Here is a 6,112-nt window from a genome sequence, read left to right on the forward strand (position 1 = left end):
ACAAACTGTGGTATATACATACAATGGAATATTATGCAGCTTTAAGACAGGATAAACTTATGAAGTATGTAATGACATGGATGGACCTAGAGAACATTATGCTGAGTGAGTCTAGCCAAAAACTAAAGGACAAATTCTGTATGGTCCCACTGATATGAACCGACATTCGAGAATAAACTTGGAATATGTCATTGGTAACAGAGTCCAGCAGGAGTTAGAAACAGGGTAAGATAATGGGTAATTGGAGCTGAAGGAATACAGACTGTGCAAAAGGACTAGATAAAAAAACTCAAAAATGGACAGCACAATAATACCTAATTGTAAAGTAATCATGTTAAAACACTGAATGAAGCTGCATCTGAGCTATAAAAAAAAATAAAAAAAAAGATTCCATTGGGATAAAGAATAGATGTTGAATGGACATGTGTGTTTCTACAGGAATGCCTTATGCCCTGACTCTGAACACTCCATTTCCAAGAAAATCATTGGGCATGACCTTATCCTCATATGTATATAACAATCTCATCTTGAGGATTACATAGCTTTTTGAACATTAAAGCTATAAATGTTGGATGAAAGTGTCAGTCTACAGTGTAGATTGTGCACTAATGAAAACTTCAATCTTCATGATAAAATTTAAAGAAAGGGCAGATATTGGTTAGAGGAATCAAAAAACTCTAATTTACTTTATATTAACAATATAGAACATGGAACATAACCCTGCACCCATATGTATAAAATATCTTGCACAAGGAAACCAAGCATTCATAATTAATTTCTAGATGTAAATCATCTAAACAATTATTTTCTTCAGGAATAGTTTGCATGATTTAAAGTTTTGCGTTAATATACTTAACACCTTTTCTGACTCTACGATAAGTTATGGCCCCAGAAAATTCAAAGAATTATAATTTCTGCCTCTGACACTTTGAGCTCTATAATACAGCACTAGATCATTTCTAGAACCAATAACATTTTATGGCCTTCCACTGAGGAATTTTTTCAGAGCTCTCTCAATATCTTTATTTCTCAAACTGTAGATGAACCGGTTCAACATCACCAAGGCTGGTGCACTAGTATGGGTGCTATGCATAGAAAAAGAACTAATATATACACCTATGCAAGTACAGTAAAATAAAGAGACAACCATGAGGTGAGATGCACAGGTGGAAAATGCTTTATATTACCCTTGAGCTGATGAGATTACACATATAGAAGAAACAACCTTAGAATAGGAGAAAATGATGCCAGTGAATGGCATCCACCCAATAGCCCAGCTAAAAAATACATCACTATGTCCTTGAGGAAGGTGTCAGAACAAGCCAATTGGACCATCTGATTAAGTTCACAGAAAAAATGGGGGATTTCCAATGGTGCACAAAAGAACAGCCATAACACCTGTAGGTTTTGTAATAAAGCATACAGGGCACTTATGATCCAGGATCCCAGAACCAGCAGGAAAGAAAACCTGGGGTTCATGGTGACCATGTAATGCAAGGGGTGACAGATGGCCATGCAGCAGTCATAGGCCATCATGGTCAGGAGGAAGTCCTCCAATGCTGGAAACAGTAAGAAAAAGGACATCTGAGTGAGGCAACCTGAATAAGAAATGACTTTTCTCTTCATTTGGACATTCACCAGCATCTTTGGGATAGTGGTAGAGGATATACAGATGTCAGCAAAGGACAGGATGGAGAAGAAGAAGTACATGGGCATGTGCAGGTGAGCATCAGAGATGATAGCCAGGATGATGAGCAGGTTCCCAGTGAGAGTGACCAGGTACATGGACAGGAAGAGTCCAAAAGGAGGACTGCAGTTCTGGTTCCTGCGAAAATCCCAGAAAAATAAATTCTAGAATTTGTGTTCAATTTCCTGGTTCTCATTTGTTTGACTACCAAGATACAAGGAAAAAACCTGACTAATTTTTTAAAAAAACAGCCAATACTAGTCTATCTATAATTCACATTTTGCAGACAAGAAACTAATTCCTAGATTTTTAAAAATGAATATCATCCCTTTCATGGTATCCTTTGAGCAATCTCTGATTAGGAATTCCAGCCACACTTTAAGATAATTTCCCAAACTGTCATGCATTCTATGGTATTTAAGAGAAATTCTACATTCATTTTAGGAATACACAAGAGTTCTTACTTTGCACCAGCCACTGCTTAGTAAAGCGTATACAGTGTGAAAGTAAATTTGCCTACAATTTGCTCTTGGTAAACAGAATATAAGCAAAGAAATGTATAATCATAATATTCTGTATTATTACAAGTGTTCAAATAAAAGAGAGTAGGTAAAAAGGGGAAAGAGAGAAAGAGTGAACATGCTTGACTATTGGTCCAAATATATTCAGGCAAAACCATAATACAATGTGATATTTGAACAGAGACATCTTAGAAGTGAAGAAATGACTATTATGATATCTGGGAAAGTGTGTGCTCTTCATAGGGAATGTCCAGTGTGAAAAACCTAAGGGTAGGGTGTGTTTAGTATATGCAAGGTCAACAGGGAAGTCAGTTTGGCAAGGAAATGACAAGAGGGAGAGTGTGAGACACGATGTCAGAGAACCTTGAAGAACGAGATAGCCTTATGGCTGTGGAAAGTTTGAAGCACAGTTCCTTCCCCACATGCTGTGCCCCTTGCATATTATTAATTTGGTTGCAATTTTATCCCTTGAAATTAAATTGCATCACTCATATTTCCATATCTAGGTTTGAATTTGTACTCTGTATTATGATACAACTGTTGGAATTTATGAGGTCAACTGCCCCTACATTGTGGAAAAATGTGTGTGTGCATACACATGCATACACACACACACACACACACACAAGTACAGCACTCCTGGGCCTCCTGGGGCTCTGTTAATACTATTATCTTCTCACCCCATCCCAAGTTATCAAGCCTGGATTAAATACAATGACAGCAGACAACATCAAATGTCTCTTCTGAAAATACTTAGAAATATAAACATAAAATTGAATCCAGAAAACTCCACATGGACAAGTAAACCAAGAGTTTAATTTGGATACAGTCATTTCCTCCATGCTCAAAGAAAGAAAATTCTGCTCAAAAAGTGGAGAGAGAGGAAGATGAAATAGAATCAAGGATTAATATAAGTAATGCACTCAGATCTTTCCTGACAGAATTTTCTGAATTAAACCTACCTGGGTTGTGATGGCATTACAATGAAAATAAAAAACTAATAAAACTAATAAAAGAGCAAAAACAATTTATCCAAGAAAACATAGTGATATCTGCTTCCAAAAGCAAGACACCAAGAAGATTGAACACCACAAAAGTAAAATGAGGACAGGGAATAAAGGAATATTTCACAAAGGAAAATATAATAAATACAACAAAGGCTTGCAATATTTATGTGATGCAGTAGAAGACTTGTTAAATGATCTTAAATGCAAAATTTTTGGAATCAAATAAACTTGGTTTAGACTCTCAGATGTGCCATGCCTTTGCTGATGTATATTTATAGGAAGCAAAATATTCTAAATCTTAATACCTCACCAATATAGTAAGGAATATGGTACCCATCGTTCTAAGAAGATTGGATTATGATCATTATATGTAAAAGGTTTTGCATAATTCCTTCCTGCTAAGAAATGTGTATTATCACCGGTAATGAAGTGAAGCTGATTTTTCTTCTAATTCACAAATGTCTCATTCTTTCCACATTTCATGTCCCCAATTCCATGGTTCTAATTCATTTCCCTATCACCTCTCCCAGCAATCAAAAAATGAGCTAATATTCATATACAGCCAGGCATCTTCTTTTTAGAAAATAGATCATCAAATTACATGACATAAAGCCCCTAGTGACTTTCTGCTAAACAATGAAGCTGATATCTCTTAGCTTGACACACAAGCTGCACCCTTTAGTGTTGACCTGCCAGTGTCCCTTCTCACCACCACCTGCCTTCATCCTTATTGGCCTGTGAGAAATTAAATTTGACTTGCATTTTTGCCTGAACTCCATAGTTTTCATATTCAGTGACTTTATAGTTTTGCTTCCCTCCTCCTGGAATCTTTCCAATAGTTCCACTAGAAGTTTTTTCTTTCCTGTAGCTTATGGAATATCCTACACCCCCTCAGGGTAGCCTGGAGTCATCACCTTTAAAATCTTATTCTTTACATCCTCAAAAGAAGACAATGACTTCTTGTGTACACTTAATTTGGATCGCAGGAACTATGGTTATGACTACTTTTATTTAATACCATGTTTTCTGTCTTGAACAAGTTAGCTCCTTGAGGGATGTAGAAATGTTCCACATACTTTTCCACCCAGATCTGATGAGTTGGTGATGGGCTATAGCTATAGCTGATGAAATATATTACAAGAATGAATGAAAGAACATGTTTCCACAGAAATGACAATGAGGAGAGAAAGTAAAGAAGCAGAGAATTGTTAAAATACATGTGGAAGACACGCCTCTAGCTTATTCTGAGTTTAGATCCCATAAATGGGTAAATAAGTATATATTGTAATAATTATAGAGTAAACAATATGCCATAAGAAATGTAAGAGGCACCTGCTTGTCACCATCTCTACATTTCACCCAGATCTTCCTGCTATTCCTGTGTCTGTCCCACAGGGATTTGACAACACTGGCTTTTTAACAACCCAGATGGATTAAAGCACCTGCATTCACTTTCCTGTGCACTCATCTTTTGTTTGTTATTCTAGGGCTTTGGGATTTGCCCTCTTCTTTTTAACAATCCCAAAGGACACTCACCAGTCTTGGTTCTGTTCCTTGTGCAACATGTAATGTCCTTTCCAGACCATCCTCTCTAATATCCTGGGCAAACCACAATGGTCTTTGCTCTTGTTCTGATTTGTCTTTGCTTCATATGACATATCCTGGGGGTCTTTATGTCATATGCACAATTGTAACTGTGATTTAAATTTTCCAGTAAAATGTATGATGCAAATGAACAGGAACTGCACATGCTTATATTTTAGGAAAAATTGTGTGAGAACAATTATGTGGGAACAATTATGCATTTTCAAACAACAAACTTTTAAAAAATAAGAATTTATAGAATAAAAAATTGGCAGAAAGAATGAAACCAGGTTACATACAGTTGTTTCACTACAACTGTTTTAGACAAAATTGAATGGAATATATAAATCTACATTCATAAAGACAACATGTAAAATAACAGTACTTTAAAAATATGGATGCAGATCGATAATAAAATAGAAAAAGTCTTGGAAACAAAATAATATATAAATACATTTTTTAAAAGTGCTTGGAGGAAACAGTCTCAGAAGTTCTGGTTTCAGCCCACATATAGATATATGAATTTAAACATGCTTGAGTATAAGATGAATGTGAGTGAGTCAATTCAGAAAGAAACATTCTTCTAAATAATGGCAATTTTTAGGTGATGCAATTTTTAGAAAAGTATCTAACTAAAATAAAAAAGATATCATAAGGGAAGCAAGGATGTGAAACCAAGATGTAATGTACTTAAAGGGTGATTTATTAAATCAAATGGAATAACTTTCTTAGCTGGAAAAGCATTAAACACAGCATATAGCAGGTAGACTGAACCACACAAAGTTTATGATCTTTCAAATATTCCACCTCAATTACACCTCTACAGATTAAGAGAACTTATCTGAGGACAACAAAATTGATGGAAAACATCCAGTTCTTTTTTTAAAATAATATAATTTAAAAATATAAATAAAAAATGCTCATGCCTAAGCTTCCAGAAATAATAATTCAAATGTGAAGATTTTCATTGGATAAACTGAATGGGTAATAAGCCAACATGTATTTAACTTTATCAGTAAAAGAATAACTATTAAGGTTTAAGAATACCCATTTAAACCAATCAAAAATTTTCATATTTCTTGTGAATAACCAATGTGATAAAGTAACTCTCATGTACTGATGCTTCAACCTAGCATCTACCAGCATCAAACTAGAACTTTCCCATCAGTACATGCACATCCTCATATGCATTTTGCCTTGAAAATACAAAAGAAATGCCCTTCCTTCATACAATATATACTTCCATTGCTATCACCTCAATTTTCCCTGTTTGCCTTAACTACAAACCCCTTGGACAGATCTTCTACTTTTCT

General features: G+C 35.2%; 1 pseudogene; it reads right to left on the minus strand.

Moving 5' to 3' along the window:
- Nucleotides 1-976: 976 nt before the first annotated feature.
- LOC143672928 (olfactory receptor 7A10-like) lies at nucleotides 977-3,552 on the minus strand (annotated as a pseudogene).
- Nucleotides 3,553-6,112: the final 2,560 nt, after the last annotated feature.

Source organism: Tamandua tetradactyla, assembly GCF_023851605.1.
Source record: "Tamandua tetradactyla isolate mTamTet1 chromosome 22 unlocalized genomic scaffold, mTamTet1.pri SUPER_22_unloc_2, whole genome shotgun sequence".
NCBI lineage: Eukaryota > Metazoa > Chordata > Mammalia > Pilosa > Myrmecophagidae > Tamandua > Tamandua tetradactyla.